This window comes from Rhincodon typus, chromosome 32 (genome assembly GCF_021869965.1).
Source record: "Rhincodon typus isolate 14 chromosome 32, sRhiTyp1.1, whole genome shotgun sequence".
NCBI classification, from domain to species: domain Eukaryota; kingdom Metazoa; phylum Chordata; class Chondrichthyes; order Orectolobiformes; family Rhincodontidae; genus Rhincodon; species Rhincodon typus.
In genome coordinates, this window is record NC_063363.1 from 24,053,677 (window position 1) to 24,072,915 (window position 19,239).

At 41.2% G+C, this 19,239-nt stretch overlaps 1 protein-coding gene and 1 pseudogene across 3 annotated transcripts in view; both read right to left on the reverse strand.

The window, feature by feature from the left end:
• The window catches only part of LOC109934062 (opioid-binding protein/cell adhesion molecule homolog), a 920,827-nt gene that overhangs the window by 469,872 nt on the left and 431,716 nt on the right, over window positions 1-19,239 (reverse strand). The window lies entirely within an intron of this gene.
• On the reverse strand, window positions 857-1,010 carry LOC125486761 (annotated as a pseudogene).

Here is a 19,239-nt window from a genome sequence, read left to right on the forward strand (position 1 = left end):
TCAAGCAACTTTGTTTTTGTTGTTGTTGTTGTTGTAAATGGCAGGTGTCTTTGGCCTAGGGTTGGGGATTTCACGTCTAGGGGGAATATTTTTAAGTGAGGGGAGAAAGATTTAAAAAAGACATGAAGGGCAATCTTTTCTTTAATATCGAGAGCGGTTCATGTGTGGAATGAACGTCCAGAGGAAGTGTTGGATGCGTGCACAGTTGCAACATTTAAAAGTCATTTGAATAAGTACATGAATAAGAAATATTTGCAGGGATATGAGCCAAGCACAGATAGGTGGAACTAGTTTAGTTTAGGATTATTCTCAGCCTGGACTATTTGGACCTGGGGTCTGTTTCTGTGCTATGCTGACTCTATGACTCTATGACTCTATAAATAGAGATAATTGGCTTATTTAAAGCACAGAACTGAGAAAAAACTGAATCTCTGTGAATAGCATCATGACCCAAATTGCTGCTGTTGGCAATAATTAAGCCTTCTGGCATTTCCAGAGGTTCATCCTGCATGTTCATTTATTCTTTGAATATTTAAAACAGACTGAGGTTCCACAAGCAAGCTCAATATTTTATATAAACATAAACCAAAATAAAATCCGGAATAAATCTCCTCTGTGGTTTATGTGCATTGTGCCATTGGCAAAAATTGTTCCTGTTGAAATTTTATTACAGGGTGTCTCCAGTTTATGATCGTCTGACTTACGAACACAGTCGCATGTAGTGGTGTAATTTTAAACACCCAACAAGTCAACGTTTCCTCTTCTTACGAACTACTCCTTGATCCTGTCCAGCTTTTGCATTCCAACTGGAGTGCCAATTACTTAGAAACGGACTCCAGGATGGATCTTGTTCGGTACTCGGGAACTGTCCATGTATGTTGCAAATTCTGCAGTCGAGTATCCCCCATCTGGGGAATCACAGGTGTCGGGACATCCGAAGTGCTATGGAACAGTCTCGTCATGGCAGAACCACCTTCATGATCATGGTCTCTCCCCTGCCAGGTAAATATTGCATACTGAGGCTATCTTGCCCCACTGAGTCTATGGGTAAGAAGTCGGGACATATATTGTCTGATTCAGTTAATGTTTGACTTTTCAATAAATCATTAAGATGCGTGTATGCCCTGATAGAACAATTTGCATGTTTTGTGTGAGAGCTCTTATTAATGTTTTAAAATAAAGCAACCTTTTCGTCTGCAAATTTATCGCTATGAAAAGCTACGAGTGTTCTCTGATGCCGCGTTGCAGTACTGAGACACAATTATATGGCATTGCAATAGCTCAGAGTGGAGGCTGACTGGATGGTTACACTTTGTTGAGAAGCACAACAAAAAATATAAAAGCATTCCGGCAAACATCTTCACAAAATAGAAAATATTGTGAACTGAAGAAACACAGTTGTTCTTTGTGTATGCATGCACATGTACTGTGTCAACCATACCAGTCAGGTGTTTAAATGAATAGTTCTTGGATTTAGAAATAATAAATTTGCTTGTACAGTTACAGGTTGACAGGTTGTGACTCCTAAAGCATGCGACATGTTGTATCTGAACAACTAAGATATATCCCTATTGTGGGTGTAAGTTCAATATTGAGTTTCTTGTGCATATGTTTGGCAGGAACTTTATTTCTCTCCTGTTTGAGAATAAGATTCTGTTTGTTGTCTCTCCTAACAAATGTATAGCAAAATGAGTGAAATTTAATTATTTTAACTTACCCAGGAGATGTGAGTGTAACTAGAAGGCCAGCATTTATTACCCATCATATTTACCATGAGAATATGCCAGGGAACCACCTTTTTGAACTACTGCAGTCCATACAAAATATGTGTGAGCTGGGATTGAGTGAATTGCAAATGTTTGACCAAGCAACAGCAAAGAAACAGCATAATATTTAGAACAGGCTGGCAACTGGCTTGGAAGGGAACAGGCAGCTGATGTATCCTCACGCACATGCTGCCCTTTGTTCCTCTAGGTAATCGTGGTCATGGCTTTGAAATGTGTTAGCCAAGTAACTTCCACAAATTGCAACATCATACCTCATCTCTAGATGATACACTGTACCGTTATGGTGAATCAGTGGTGGAGGGAGTGAATGGTTAAGGTCAATCAAGTGGGATACTCGGTTTCTAATGGTGTTGAATTTCCTTATCATTGTTGGAGCTGCACTCATCCACATAAATTGTGGGGGAGTAAGGTGGGTGTGGGGGTGGGTTAGGCGAAGTGGTTAGAGTTAAGAGTTATTTTGTCTGCCCTTTGCCTTGCAGATAATGGACAGGCTTTGGTGAGTCATCATTTGAGGTAGTGAAATAACTGCACAGAAGCCAGGCTCCATCACCAAATCACTCTTTATTTACTAGTGCACAATACACTGGCTATGGCTGGCCAGTTCAGAGTCAATCTCAACTGAGGAGATTATAATCACCTGGCTATATTGGTCAGCCAAGGCTTTCCTGATTGGCCCAGGTTAACAACTCCGATCAAAAACCTTTAAGTTATAAGGTCAACCTGGTCTCAATCACTACACTTAAATGCCTCACACATTCACACAAAATTCCCTACCTCTGATCTGCTCTTTAGTCGCAGTATTTGCACGTCTTCCAGGTTAATTGCAACTCAATGATAACCCCACGAGATACTGATTCCACAATAGTAACACTGTTTATTCACAAAGGGAGTTGGTCAGATTTTGTGCAGTTGGAGATGGTCGTTGTCTCGCACACAACCAAGTTTGAATATTGTTCAGGTCTTGCCTCATGCGGACACAGATGGCTTACTTACTTGTAAATGAAATGGAATTGAACATTATGCATTGGCATTCAACATCCTCACTTACAGCCTTATGACAGAGCAAGGTCATTGCTGAAGTGAGTGAATATCTTTGGACTTTGGACAATGCCCTAAAGACCTCCTGCAGCGATGTCCTGGGATGAGATGATTGTTCTCTTCATTTGTGCTCTGTAGGACTAAAGCCAATGGGGAGCTTGCCCTCAATTTCTGTTGGCTTTGGTTTCACTAAGACACCCTGATACCATGCTGTTATTTCAATATCACATCTCACATCTTGAGTATAGCTATTTCGTCCCATAACTGGCCAAGTCTGTCAACAGGCGTTGGCAACATCCTAACTAAGTATTAGTGAGCAGGTTTTTGCCACTTCATAGCAGTGTTTATGATACGATCCATCATTTTGCTAATGACTAAGGATAGATTGATGGGGCAGTAACTGGCCAAAATGAATTTGTTTTCCTTTTTATGAAGACAACAGACCTGGGCAGTTTTCCCATCTTCTCAGGAGGATGTCACCACTGTAGCTCAGTTAAAAGAACTTGGCTAAAGATGTGGCTAGTTCTGGAACACAGGGCTTCAGCACTATGGCTGAGATGTTGTCAGAGTTATAGTCTTTGCAGTATCTAGTGCACCCACTCCATCATGTAGAGGGAATCCCATCATTTGAAGACTGATCTTGTAATGCTGCGAACATTTGGAGAAGGATGAAATAGCTTGTTGATTTAAAATGTCTGGGTTGAAAATGATTGCAAGTGCTTCACCCTTGTTGTTTGCACTGATGCGCTGCATTCTACCTTGAGGATTGGGAGTATTTGTGGGGAATCTTCTTGCCATTAGTTAATTGGCCACAAACATTTATCACTTGATATGACAGACTTGTGGAGCTTTGCTCTGATTCATTGTTAGAGGTGATTTTTTAAGGTCTGCCTCTAAAAGTTGTTTTTTGCTGTATACCATGTTTGTAGCTCTGTGTTGTCTCCTCACGAGCTTGACATCACTTGTTCTGTTGCTGATTCCAGCATGCTCTTGACGTGAGACAATTGATTAATATTGATATTTGAAGGGATAGAATAGATAAATATGGCTGTGAACACCTTTTCTCAATGTGTTGGGAATATAGCCAATACTATGAGTATGACAGGATAGTTAGACAATTCTCTGGGATCTAAGCTAAGAATGCAAGTTTGTAAAACTGAACGCCCTTCACAGTTTGAAGCAACAGACTCACGGTAATAAGGACATAAGTAGGAGACATTGTTAGGATTATACATGATAATAAACATCCAGAGCTAATGAGTGCATCTTTCTTGTTTATTGACAAGAATATTAAATGTAAGTGTGAATATAGTCAGTGACAATTGAACTGTAAAAATATACAAATGAAAGTGAGAATTAAGATGATAAACAGTCACATTTGGTATTAGGGAGAGAACATGGTGGATGATAACCAAGTGTGTCTCCAATTATATACTTAAAAATAAAATCTATAAGTGTAAACAAGACTCAAAGTGGTTGTTTTGCACCACAGCACTCTCCTGAGCTCTTCATTAGATCAGGGTAGATATATAAACGTAGAAAATTGGCTTACTCGTAAGATAGAGTGTGGGAAATGCTGGGTCATGAGGTTACAGATTGTGGCTGGTGCAATTTTGCTGTTGCTAATAACCCACTATAAGTGTCCATCTCAACTCCAGGGTATCATTGCAAGAATTTCTCAGTTCTTTGGTTCAATCATTTTCAGTGGCTTCATCAATGACCTTCCCTCCATCACAAGGTCACAAGTAGGGATATTATCTGATGAGTGTACAGCATGCCTGACCTCGGAAACTTTGTGGGTCACCTCAGACACTGAAGGGGTGTTTGTGGGATACACTAGAAACTGAAGGAGTCCACAACCATGTGCAGCAAGACTTGGATAGTATCCCCTCTTGGGTCGATAAGCGGCAAGTAATACTTGTACCACTTGAGTGCACAGCAGTGACCACCTGCAACAAGAGAGAATGAACGAAGGTCCTGTGACTTTCAATAGCTTTACCAGTGCTAAATCCCCACTTTCAACATCCTGGGAGATAGAGCATTGATATGGTGGGCTGAAGTAATCGTTTCTGTGCTGTATGACTCTATACCATTGACAAAATGCTGAACTGAACTAACTATATAAATATTGTGGTAACATAATTAGGTCAGAGGTTTGGAGTTCTGTGGCAATTAATTCACCTCCTGACTTCCCAAGGCCTGTCTGCCACCTACAAGGCAAGAGTCAGATTGTGATAGAATGCTTTCTAGCCTGGATGAGTGCAGATTCAACACTAAAGAAGCTTGACACCATCCAGTCCATTTGATTGGCAAGCCATTCACCACCATTAATATTCACCCACTTCACCACTGATATACAATGGCAGCAGTGTATATCATCTACAAGATGCACTGCAGTAACTTTATAAGGTTCCTCCTACTGCACCATCCAAACCATGACCTCCACCATTGAGAAGTGTGCAGACAACAGATACATGGAAGTACCATCACATGGGAGTTCCCCTCCCCAAGACATTCCATCCTGACCTGAAAGCACATCGCTGTTACTTCACCATCATTGGGTCAGAATTATGGAATTCCCCTCCTGACAGCATTAAGAATGGCCTTACAGACCAAGAACTGCAGCAGCTCAAGAAGGCAGCTCACCACTGTGGTCTCAAGGACAATTAGTGATGTGCAATCTGGCCTAGAACGGTGCATTCAATTGAATGAAGGTGGCTGGTGTTACTGTTTTTGCTTCTGGTATTATTGGCAGTGGTGACCTCTGCTGTTTGCCATCACCAGAAGTGGAAAGTAGACATGCATAAGCTGCTCCCAAGGCACAGGGAAAGCTGGCAGGAGGGAAGTGAAATAAAAGGTGAATGAGGTGCAAGGCAGATAAAAATGCCAATATCTTGGCAATCTCCTGTCAAACAGGGAAAGCACTGTCTGAGAGAGAGAAAAAAATTGCAATCTCTCTCCTAATCCTGGCTGAGGCTCTTTAATGAATTATATGAACACATGCACGTTGTGCCTATCTGGGATCTCTGCACATATACTTTGTGTTTGCATCATAATGGTGTTAATATGTCCCTTGCACATAAAAGTATGCCCAGCCATTGTGGACCCAGCAACATTGACTGAGTTACTTCACTGTGCTTTATTACAGCAATCATATATCGCGTGTCTGAGTTTAAAATGGATCACATACACCAGTGGTGTTGCCAGTCCACTCGATCTTCACTGCACCAGTGCTCCAATTTGACATGTCTTTCAATCACATCACAGAGGAATTTACTGTCTTACAAATGTGTGATTTCAAGACAAGGCATGAAGACAGATTGCTGGTTTATCACAGTTAATCTTTTAATTAGTTAATCAATTTCTACATATTCTGTCATAAAACTCATCCAACTAAAAGCTGCACAAAGTGAAAGAAGCTGCTGTCCTCTGTCCTCTGTCCTCTGATCATTCAGAAGTGACAGAAACTTTATATCTTTCAATCCAAGAGAAAGACATGTAATTTCAAATAGATGCCTTCAATGTTTTCAAGTGTGTGTCAAATTTCTAAAAACACACAGGAACAGAAGTAGACCATTCAGCCCTTAAACATGGTCCACCATACAATAAGATTGTGGCTGATCTTTGTCCTAACTCCATATACCTGCTTCTGGCCCATTTCCTCAATACCTTTGCTTAACACAGAATCCCTACAGTGTGGAAACAGGCCCTTCAGCCAACAAGTCCACACTGACCCTTGTAGCATCCCAACCAGACCCATCCCCTTATAACCCACCTAAGCTACACATCCCTGAAACACGACAGGCAATTTAGCATGGCCAATCCACCTAACCTGCACATCTTTGGTTTGTGGGAGGAAACCGGAGCACTCGGAGAAAACCCACACAGACATGGGGAGAACCTGCAAACTCCACACAGTGTGTCGCCCAAGGGTGGAATTGAACCCGGGTCCCTGGCGCTGTGAGGCAGCAGTGCTAACCACTGAGTCACTGTGCCATCCAAAACAAAAACTTATCTATCTCAGATTTAAAATTAACAACTGATCGAACATCCACTGACATTTGTGGAAGAGTTCCAAACATCTATTACCCTTTGTGTGGAGAAGTACTTCCTAACATCTCTCCTGAATAGTCTAGTCCTAATTCTAGATTATGCTCCCTAGTTCTAGAATTCCCAGCCACTGGAAACAGGTCATTTTTAAATACCTTGTCTTTTCCAACTTGTGTCTTGAAGACTTCAATCAGATCACCCCTTAACTTTCTAAATTCTAGAGAAAGCAGCCCTATTTTGCATAATCTCTCTGCATAACTTTACCACTGAAGTTGCGTTATCATTTTTATAAGCAGACAATGTGCTACTTCCAAGGCCAATATATCCTTCCGAAGGTGTAGTGCCCTGACCTGCTCACAGTACGCCACGTGGTGTCTAACCAGGGTTTTGTATAATTGCAGGATTATTTCTATATCCTTATACTCCACTGTTCTCAATATGAAGCATTCTATTAGTTTTCTTGATTATTTTCTGTTTCTGTTTGCAATGTTTTAAACATCTACACACCTGAACCTCCAAGCCTCCTTGGACATCCACAATATTTAACTTCCTTCCATTGAGAAAGGACCCTGATCTGTCCTTTTACGGTCCAAAAGGGATAACCTCACACTTGCTTCTATCAAACTCCATCTGCCACAGTTTTGCACACTCACATAGTCTATCAATTTGTGGTTTTATGCTATCCTTTACACTGTTTGTCATCAGCAAATTTGGATATGTGTTTTCTGTGCTATTATCCACTTCGTTAATAAGCAATGTGAATAATTGAGTCCCTAACATAGATCCTTGTGGAACACAAAACAAAAAACAAATCCAAAGTACGGTGGATGCTAGAAATCGGAAACATAAACAGAGATTGCTGGAAAAAGTCAGCAAGTCCAGCAGAGAAAGCAGAGTTAACTTCCCGGTCTAGTGACCCTTCTTAAGGACACCTTCTGTTCCATGAAATTTTGTCTCAGATATAATTGAAAAAAGTAAGGCTTTTCTAGCCTTTAACCCTCACCCTCACCCTCACGTACTTCCCATGCCCCATTCATGCCCTTCTACCTATCTGTGCCCAAGTTCACGCATGGACCCCATGGCAGGCTATTTTATCGTCTCACCCATGTCTTCATCCCAGGTAATCGTAGTTCCATGCCCATTTATATACAATATAGTATTGAGAACCAACAAATCTTATAGTGACAACAGAATACTGAAATAAAACTTCATTTACTTTCTACTTCCTACAAACCAATAAACATGTGAATCAACCAGACCCTTTTAAGTAATGAAGCCGGCAAGAAATCGAAACCTTTAATAATCTATTATTAAATGCAGTGCAATTAGCAACAAGGATAAGAGAGTTAGAGCTGTCAATCAATAACTGTTTTCGCAGGGGTTCAGTTGTTTAAACAGACGAATAGATTTCTCAGCTCTCAGAAAAGCCTCATTATATAATCTTGGCTAAAAATGGAGATCAGTTTGTGAGAATAGGTAGATTGCAGAGTTTGGCATGGACATGATGATGAGGACATTTTGAACTTACCTTTCAAAAAAGTTCTTCATGCAGACTCTAGTTTATCATGCTTCTGAGCTGCCTCTAAAATGCCTAACCCCACAATGGAGCCAGTCAGGCCAGGATTGCAGGGTGCAATCTGAACAGACCTACTCCCTTAAAAGGCAGTGCTGAGACCTGGAAACACAGGGAGTTGCTTTGAAATTCTCAGAATTGAAACCTTCCACCATTTTAATGGGCTTCCCCCAACCTATCACAACCCAATGAAAATTTAGGTGAGGGTCGTATCCTTTCTGATGTTAATAGAAGTTCGATAAGGAATGCTCCCTTCCCCTGATGAGGGGCAGGTTCTGCATTCTGCAGACAGAGACTGAGGGAGAAATTGGTGAACCCATGCTTTCATGTCCTTTGGGAACTTCAATGTATTTTCCCAGCAATATTGTTTCGCTCAGACTGCTAGCCAATCTATATCATTTATTTGAATTGTAATGAGCTTGCTCCTACCAATAATTAGCTGACATGTTATCAAAAATCTGAAATCAACTTTATTGGCTTCATAGATGGAGCAGCAAAATAACATTGATTCAATTTATATTCGACTATTGAACTGGGAGCGGATCCATGACTCTGTTGACTCTCATTTCTCAAGTTTAAAACTTATAATGACAGAATTGCCTGCCTCATTGAGAAGGTTCCATTGGATATTCAGTTGATGTCAATTTTTAGTCCAGAAAAAAAAGTTGCAAGTGCTGCAGGGCTTTCATGGACTTTTCAGTTTTCTGTTTCAAAGGAAGTCACCCAAGTGATGTCTCAACAGTAATTAAAAGGACTGTTTCTTTTATCAAGTCATTTTGCTGTCTTGGAGTAGCTTATCATGGAAATTCAATATTAAGCTTCTGGGATTTTGTTGTATACTTCTGTTTCACTGTCATAATTTTACTTATAAATACATTTTTTTTGTTTGATCCTAAAGGCAAGATACCCAAAACATATCAGAGGAGATGGGAGCATATGGTTTGCAGCCCATATGTAATGCTGTGGGAAAAGGTAACTGTTTGTCCTCTGCAATGCTATTTCATCAGGGAACAAACTTGGTACACAATGCTTATTGAAGCTGCTTTTGCATTGAGATCGCAAGGTCTATGTGTTAGAAAAGGCCCAATTGTGACCTTAACCTTGCTAGGAGTCACAATTGCTTTTCACCTATTGTCTGTAGAGTGTGCTTTATCAATTCACGGTGGTCACATAATATTTCTGGCTCTTATGCTGTGGACAAGCAAACAGTTCCTGACCTTATTTTATGAAGAAGTAGTGGTGGAAAACAACAGATTCGACTGCAGTCAAAGAGATTCTGTTCGCTTGCATCTGGAAAAGAAATATTCTCCATCTTTCTTTCATCTGTACTCAAAAATCTCTAAACCAGAGCAATGCTCAAATAAATGATTATCAACACTGGTGTGTCCGTCCACTTAAAGATAAAATACACAAAGATCAATAAAGACAAAATAATGCACCACTGCCATTGTCACTTAATATTGATTCACAGCAAAAGACAATCTGGTACTTTGCTGATGCATTTGTTCCCACACATAGGTTGACACATTCATGCATCAGTGCATATTAGGTGAAAATTGACAACAGATCTTTATTACATAAACCTAGATTGTGATCCAGTGATCCTAGTTAACAATATCCCTCGAGGAGTCTGTATTTCTGAATATCAAAGATGCCAATACATGATCAATGGGAACTAGTGACGAGGAATAGAATATTTCACAAGTTACTCTTACACCAGGTTTTAACACGCTGGGCTAGACTGTTCAGCTGCAATACACCTCATGTAAATGAAGGTTAATACTGTGTTTGTGATGCAGTACAACAGTCTTTCACTTGTTGTTAAAAATAAAGTCATTTGGTTTCATAATAAGGCAATGGGCTGAATTTTCCCGGCCCCTGAACAATGTCAGCACTGGCGAGTCAGTTTGGAAAATTTGCCGAGGTCAGCAAAATGAGATCCTTGCCATGGAGGAAAAAATATCCTATTTTCCACCTAAGGTTTGTGTATTCCCCCTATGAACAAGAGGCCCTGATGCGTGAATCTGTACCTCAGTAATACCTTTCACAGACTCACTGATATTTAGTTTCTCATTCTCCCATGTGATGGAGAGAAACTCGGCGGCAACAATTTCCAAGATGGAAGACAGAGAAAATACCAGATCACCACTTGCTACTCTGGGCCTCCATTTTGGATAGCAGTCACCAACATCTCAGGGGATGCTCTGTAGCAGCTACCACTTGCAGGCCAAGTTCACAGAAGTTGGCATTGGACACATGCAAGTTTGATCATATCAGCGTTGTGCATCTCTGACATACTTACAAGAAAGTTATTCACTTTATTGCTGAACTTTGGAGTGCACGATTCGTTGGAAATTTGCTGTCCAGCTGTTTTTCATGCAAGGACCAGCATCCAACACATTCATTAGAGCAAAATGCACCTCAGGGATCGTCATTTGTTTCTTTCACTGCTCTGAACAGACTTTATTTTGTATATTTTTTTCCACCACCAGGAAAACACCCATGTGGCCAACTGCATACTGAAAAGCAAAGCCTGTGAAGCCTGCTTCCATCAAAATAAAAGTGGGGCAGGGGATAGGGAGAGAGGGAGAGGACTAAATCAAAATGGAGTTGGAAGGTGAAATAAAGCATTCCACACCCTTCTGTAGTGCTCACTTCTCCCTGAAGGCTTCAAGGGCATTGTTGGATGCCACGTGCTCGCTCTCCGATGACACCCAGGTTCGCACATAACCAAGGAAGAGGGACAGCCAGTTAGCAGAGACAGCCCCCTTCATGGTCCACTGCCTGGACCTGTTTATTGCTAGCCTGGCCAGGCCCAGGAGCAGACCCATGAGGAGGTCCTCAGGTCCTCCGATCTGCCCACACCCCTCCGCACCAGGTGCCCAAAGATCAGGAGTGTGGGCCTGAAGTGTAACCAAAAACACAACAAAAATGTTTTTTCAAATAACTAAATCGAGGGGGTGGGGGGGTGCAATCATCCATAATCAATACATACACGGTCTACAGATTCGAAAGTGCTGCAAACTAAGCAGTTAGGCTAGGAGTCCATGAACTGCTGAAATCTGCAGTTGTACGGGACTGCTGCATGCAACACCCTCCACACCAGATCCCCAAAGAGAAAGAAGGAGGCTTACTGCAATGATAGCCCTTTTCTAGGCAAACAAGCATACCAAGGGGTGTCCAGACAGCAGCCTGTCCAGAAACTATCGTTTTGCAAGGCAAGAAGACACTTCACACATATTCAGAAGGCAGCTCAGGTCATAGGGCACAGGCTCCTGAGGGAGGTTCAGGGGTCGATATGAAATTATGTCTCGGCAGGGGTACGTGCAAACTGGATCCCACTGCACACTTGAGCATCCTCCAACTGGTGCATGACATCGGGTCCAAACTCTGCTGTTTTCAGCGAAAGGATTGGATTGGCCATGAGCTGGACATCCACTGATGCCCTGCCTGCCAATTTGTGCAGCATCATCAAGCCCAGGCCTCCACCATACAGCACATCCCCAACTCCAGTCACCCCCGTGGCCATGGTCCTCGCCTCTACCAGCCACTCAAACCGTGATGGTGGTGGCATGGATTCCTGAGCAATAACTCTCTGACGATAGCTGCTACTCCTGACGGCGGGAAGACCTGGCGTGAGTTGACCACGTTCCAGACATTAACCAAGTCCTGGTCGAAGACAGGAAGTTTTCTTATAGCGACTCACACGCCCTCACGGAGTTGCATGTTATAACTGAGATCACATATATGGCACAAAATATACATCACCAGAGTGCACCATCCAGGAGGAGACTTGTCATAAAAGGTATCGCTGCAGGGTCTGAAGGTGAAAAGTTGCCAGCTGGGTACAGAGGTACAGCAGCAACTGACCATCCTCCTCAATGGGGAGACCCAAATCTCTGCAGTGACCCAGTACATCTTCTTGTCCCAGAAGATATGAAGCAACATCCTCTGGATTTCTGTGACAAAACTAGGAGGAGGGGTCAAAGGGACCAGCCAGTACCACGGCATGGAGGTCACTGGCTAGTTTATGACTAGCACTCAGCTCCTGGAGCAGCCCTGTGCAGGGGCCTAGGCGAGCCGTGACTTTGGCCTCCAGTTCCTGCCAATTCATCGCCCAGGATTCCTCAGCCAGGCTAAGGTAGACTCCCAGATAGAGGAGATGTGTGATAGTCCAGTTGAAACCCCGTATTCAAAATTCAAAAATTATAAGCCCACAGCACTTCTACCTTGCCTTGTCTTTCAGCAGTGTCACAAAGCCAAGCTTCTTGCCATGGTTGTAAGTAGTGATCAGTCAAGGGAGTGGACATATTGCTCTTTGACTCTGTTACATCACTGTCATACCTACAGCATTTATTAGCAGCTTATGCAGGAAACACAAAGCATGTGTTCAGCAAAATAGCCAGGTCTTGAAGTCTAAAGGTAGTGGTTCTCAGTCGAGAAAAAAGAAGGTAACTGTCAGCCATCAGGAGGGCAGCACCTGAACTTAGATACAATCGTTCTGCCACTTGGGGCAGTCATGTTCAGACATTCTGTACCATTACTGTGTGAGGTGTGGGTCACAATCAGTCCTGAGGATCTGTTCACTCAAAGTCATGGTAAGTTCTTAGATGCCATTGCTGTGTTTAGGGAAGTTGGGGAAAACTGTAGGGATTGGAGGCAAGACACAGGGTTGCAGGGAATTAATTGGGATGGGAACAACTCAAAAGGGTGAAAGATGATAGTGCATTGGAGGAAATGAGTTACTGTGGGATGGGAAATCATCAATAATCCTGACTTCCTTAAGGGGGACAGTGCATCATGATGGTTGACATTTCTAAGCTGTAGGGCCAGGGCTTAAGGAGTAATATTGGGAGATGAAGACTTAAGTTAAAAAAGTTGAGTTGGAATATGTGGAAGCTCAGAGGTCATGAAGTTTGACGCGGAGTGCAAGGAAGAAAGGAGCATTATGTTTTGTGGGGTCTGCCAGATGAGCAAGTAGAGCCTGTGACTCACTATGTAAAGCATGTGTGGGTTGCCTTCGAGTCTCATCTGAATGGTAAAGCATAATGGAAATTAATAAATGAGGGTGTGACCTCATTTCCCTCTGGAGAAATGAAGGCTGCAGCCCAGGTAGTAAACTTTGCTAACACAGCTGGCTTTCCCCACAATAGGGCACAGTAGACTGTACACACGTTGCACTGAGACCACCATATAATAACATAGTGGAATTCATCAACAGAACAGGACTCCATTCTATTAACATACAAGTCAACAGTGATCAACAGTACCATGTTTTAAATATCTGTGCCAGCCACCTGGCCATATCCTTGAGAACTCTTATGTTCTTGCTTCCTTTCCAAATAATGTAAGGATGATTAGAGAGACAAGAGCTACCATCTGCAACCATGGCTGATGCCTCAATTACACAACCTCCTGATTAAGGTCAAGTGTAGACTCAGCTGAAGATGAGGTTACAATGCTTGGATTGGTCTGGGAAGGGCCTTTCAGTACAGCCCAGACACAGTGTGCCACATAATCCTTGTGTGCTGTGCTCTAAACAATTGGAGGAGACAAACCGGGGATGTAATGGATGCTGAGGAGTTGGGAATGCAGCAGCAGTCTTCCAAGGAGGAAGCTGGGAATTTTAAATCGGAGCAAAATCACCTTCATTGGCTTGTTGTGCCCAATGTTGCACCACTACAACACAGGCAGGATTGAATTAATACCCAGTTCCAAAAGGTATGAATTGGGTGAAGTGATCATTCATTGATTGTAAATTTGTTGCTGATGAAAAGATGAGCAGCTCCTGCTTGTTCCCAGAAGCAAATGCAGATTCCTTTGTCCGCGTTTTTTTTTCTTCACCTACCCTGCTGTTCAATAAAAGTAAAATGTTTTTAACTATTTGAAGACAGCCCAATATGTAATGCTCCCACATAGCACAGTGACAAGATGTTATGCTGTGCTGGACATGCATGAAAATGTAACGCTCTCTTAGAGAGGATTCTAACGTGGTACTGTTACAACACAGAGATAGACAGAAGAATCAAATCAGCCTGTGTACCTCTGCATTCACAACACACTAATATTAAACCATTAAAGACCCCCAAGTAGTCACAACATTGGTTCTGAATGAAACTTTGAATAATCAATCACAGATATTGCCAATAATTAATTTCAAGACACCGGTTTTGTACCTTAAACAAAAGACTTAATTGCTGATTAAATGCACAATAACTTTAGCAGAGGAATAATTAAACAACAAGATAAGCTGATTAATGTCTGTGCTTTAAACCTGAAAAATTTGTTTTCAGCTCCCATTCAAACAAAAAGACAGACAAATAAACAGAGTAAAGTGATTAATAAAAGAAAATAACAAAAAGAGCCAGATTACTTAAATGGCTGTCACAATGCACTGTTTTGCAAATTTTAATGTGGTCTCCTTGGCTGTTTTTTTTACTGAATCATTGATCAGGACCACCTTCTCAGTTAACCCAGGCAAAGGCAGTGACACTTCTAACTCTGTTTTCTACTGTCTGGGCTTCCAGGAGCTGGAAGAGCAGATGAGACAGAGAGCCTCCAAATCTTCATGCTATTTCACATGCAGTCAAAACCAGCTCTCAGAAAACAGTTTAAAAACTACAACTTTAATTCTGGTTCCACTCTGATAGATCAACAACCTCTTCCTGAGGCTTCAATTATCATTCAACAACTGCTATCTGCTTGAACATAGAGTCTCTTCGAGACTTGCCAGAACCAATTTCCAGGTACTGACCTCATTTAGTGGTCAACGTCTGCTATCTGTTTAAACACTCTTCTCAGAGTTGTTGTGTCTGTTTGAACCATTTTAATTTACAATCAAGCTACAATTATCTTCCAGGCCTGACTTCACAAAAAAAAGACAGAACTTGTTTTGTTTGTTCTTTTCCTTTTACTATGAGTTTTCCCAAAGTGTATCAGTCATTTCCATCTCACAATTCTAAATTAATGGAAGAATGAAAATGAACATAATGAAAACTCAGCGAGGGCTCTAATTGTGTCGAAGACGAGTAGCCTGTGTAGCTCGGTTTTTGCTGTTGCAATTAACAGGCAGTCCATAAGATTTCATGATATGAAGTAGGAACACATTTATGAATTTCAGCCTTTGTATTTCCAATACAGAACCAGGCAGGTCCCATATGCAGTCACGAGCTCTTCCTTTTTGTTTCCTTTCCACTATATTTACAGTGAGGGCTACTTGTGGCAGCAGCCATTAACCTGGTGCACAGCTGGGCTGTAAATATGGTGCCAGCAGCAGAAATCCTGGAATACCCTTTCCGCCCAGTGTCCTACACATCCAGTAGCCTCCTCACTTGTGCTGGGATGGAATGATCTGACTCCCAAGAAACCTCCTCACCTCAGAATGAAAACCTCAAATTGCAGGCTGCCTGGTCCCAGAAAAGGTCTTCAGAGCTGGCAAGTGTCCTGACTCTGCCCTCCTAACCATGAAGTGAGAACCTAGGTCCTTGTGCTCAAACACAGGAATTAACTGAGAGTAGTTCTGACTCAATCTCATGCGGTTGGATACAAGTGAAAAGTCAGAAAGTAGAGATAAAGCTATTTTGGAGGATAGTTGGTTGAGGGGTGACCTTACAGAGTTTAATAAAATCACAGGGTGTATAGATAAGGTGAATGGCAAGTGTCTTTTCCCTGGGGTAGGAGATTTCAAGACAAGGGGGCATATTTTTTAAGGAGAAAAATTTAGAAAAGACAAGAGGGCAATTTTTTTTTTTATACAGAGTGGTTCATGTGTGGAATGAACTTCCAGAGGAAGTGGTGGTTATGGTACAGGTACAACATTTAAAAGGCATTTAGACAAGCACATGAATAAGAGATGTTTGGAGGGTTACGTGCCAAGTGCAGGCAGGTGAGACTGGTTTAGTTTGGGATTTTGGTCGGCACAGACTGGTTGGATCAAAAGGTCTGTTTCCGTGCTGTATAACTCTGACTCTATTTGATGCTGCTGATTGTTTCTAGTAAGGTCCTACATGGTTCAGTCCTGAGATCACTGTTGGAAAATATGCATGATTCAGATTTTGGAATGACAAAAGGGATTCCTCAGTACATCGACAAAATTAATATTAATTCTTTCTTAAAATGTAAGGAGGAGTCAACAGTTTAAAGCAGTGAGTATACTCAGTGAATGGCATATTAATGAATTTTAACAGAGAAAATGCGAGATATAATGATTTGAGAAGAAACATATGGAGATCACATTGTTGGAAGAAAAGAAACTATATATGGATCCACAGCAAGAAAAGGTGTGGGAGTACAAATACACATAATTTTAAAACAAGTGACACAAGCCAGTGAAAAATCAAAATAAAAGACATAAGGATTGATCTCCAAGGGGTTGAAGTGAAAAGTCGAAAAGTTACACAGAACCTACATTGAAATTCCATTACACCACACTTGGAGGACTGTTTCAGTTCTGTTTGCAATAAAATATATAGAGAGGCACTGAAAGTAAAAAAATAGATTTAGAAGGATGAAATCAGAATTGAGGTTACATCTATCAGGAAAGGTTGAACAGGCTGGGTTTCATTTCCTCTTTTCAGGAGGTGACCTGATTGATGTCTTCAATATATAAAAGCATGATAAAGTGGACTCAGAGGCAGAATGTTTCATTGGAGGGGAAGAATAAAATGAGAGGACTTCAACGCAAGACAGTCACTAAAATATCTCATTGGGGATTTAGTTGAATCTTTGTATGCACAAGGAATAGTAAGAATTTGAAATATAGTACCAAAATATGTAGTTAAAGGAATAGTACCAAAGCTTTTTAAAGGGGAGCTGCATAAGCAGGTAAGGGTGATAGAATAAAAGGTAATGTTCACGAGGTAAGATGAAGAAGGAAGGCATGAGATATAAATGGAGCATAAATAGCTGCATAGCTTTGTTGAGCCAAATGTCCTATTGTTGTGTAATTTCATGCAAGTTGCTAAATGCACTATAAGTTTTAAATTCTGTTAAACAGCAAAATTGTTTTCTCCTCCATCCTTTGTTTACTTTAGACTTATTTATTCCAATGCTCTCCTGGTGAGCTTCCCCTCTTCCAACCTCCATAAAAACTTGTTCAAACCAAAAGTTTGCTGCCTATATGCTAATTTGTTCAAAGTCCTACTCAAGCCATCACTCCTGTAAAAACTTTCTGCATCAGTTACTGGTCAGGCAACACCTCAATTTTAAAATGGTCTTGCTCATTTACAAATCTCTCCACGGTCATAGCCTTATCTGTTTCTGTAATGTCCTCTACCGGAAAAACTTTCAAGATCTTTGCACTCCTCCACCTTTGGATACTTCTACATCTGCATTTTTGATCACTGCATGATTGTTGAGCAAGGGTCCAAAGATCTGTGCTTTCAACCTCACTATCCACCTTTAGGATGTTTCTTAAAACCCTGTTTCTTTGCTTGTTGTTGTTCACTGCTCCCAAAGTCATTGTTGGAGTAAGACAGCAGCCCATCAGTTGTTTGGCTGTTATTCTCAGAGACGGAGCTGCCCCTTGGAAAGCAAATTACTAGTTTATTGGTTGTTAAAAGAATGCTGAGGGAGAAGCTGCCCCTAATCCCAGTGTAAAATTCTGCCAGTTATTGTGATAGCACTAGTGCTTTACTAGAATTTATTTTTGAATAAAAGAAAAACTATTTCGAAAAGAAATATAAGTTTTTCGTGTTTGGCACTCTACCATAGCCAGGAAGATGGCAGCTGAGGAAATGGATACAAGAATAGCTTATTCAATTCTGCAGGCTAGTATCAAAGGTTAAGCATAGCTTAGAAAGGATTAAATTTGAAATAAACCAAAGCCACATTTTGTCTTTTTCAGGATAATAATTGGGATTGATTTTTCTTCTGGAAAAGACAGAGACCAATAAGTTACATTAAATTTCTTATCACTGCACTTTGCCTCTAGAATTCACACATGCCTCTAAATGTTACATTTATATCCCTGAACAGTGGGGTCAAAATAGAATGATGGCTCAAACTACACAATGTACAGGCCAATAGCAGCAATTAAGATTCAAGCCAGCTCTCAGTAAACAGCAAAGCACAAAAATCCATATTTTCAATTTATTTCCAATTAGCAACCAGGCAAAATCAGCAATCACGAAGCCAACATGAATCTGCCGTAGCCCTGGACACTGGAAGACAAGTAACACTCAATAAATTTGTTTAAATATAAATTTTGAATTCAGTAACACAGCCACAGGGAATTTCCTCAGGACTTCCTTCCAATGGTTGCTGTGCCTTCATTAGAAGGTCAGCAGAAAACCAAGAAATACCACTTAAACAGGATGTTCCAGTGCCAATCATCTATTTAAATTACAGCAGGTGATTGGGAGATATCTTCAAGGAAACTAACATTCGTCATACTGCACTTTATGTGCATTCACCAAAGGTAACCAGTGAGAAAAAGCTTGGAAGTGGATTGTTTTTCAATTTTTAAAATGTTGTAGGAATTGTTTATTCATACGGCTGTTAGCTTAGACGTGATCAGCTATTGTTACTTCTTAGGCTCAAGATGTTAAAGATGCAGAACTTGGTGGTATTCTGATGTTATTTAATCTTTCAGCTGAAAAGTGAAACAACTTTAATGCAATTCAACAAAGTGACAATGGCAGAAAAAGTGCAAAAAAAAGTCATACTGTAAATCCCGATCACACATTATGTAGGCAGCTCTGTCAACCAAGCTGAACTGGTATAGTGATATAACAAGGTGTAGAGCTGGATGAACACAGCAGGCCAAGCAGCATCAGTGGAGCAGGAAAGCTG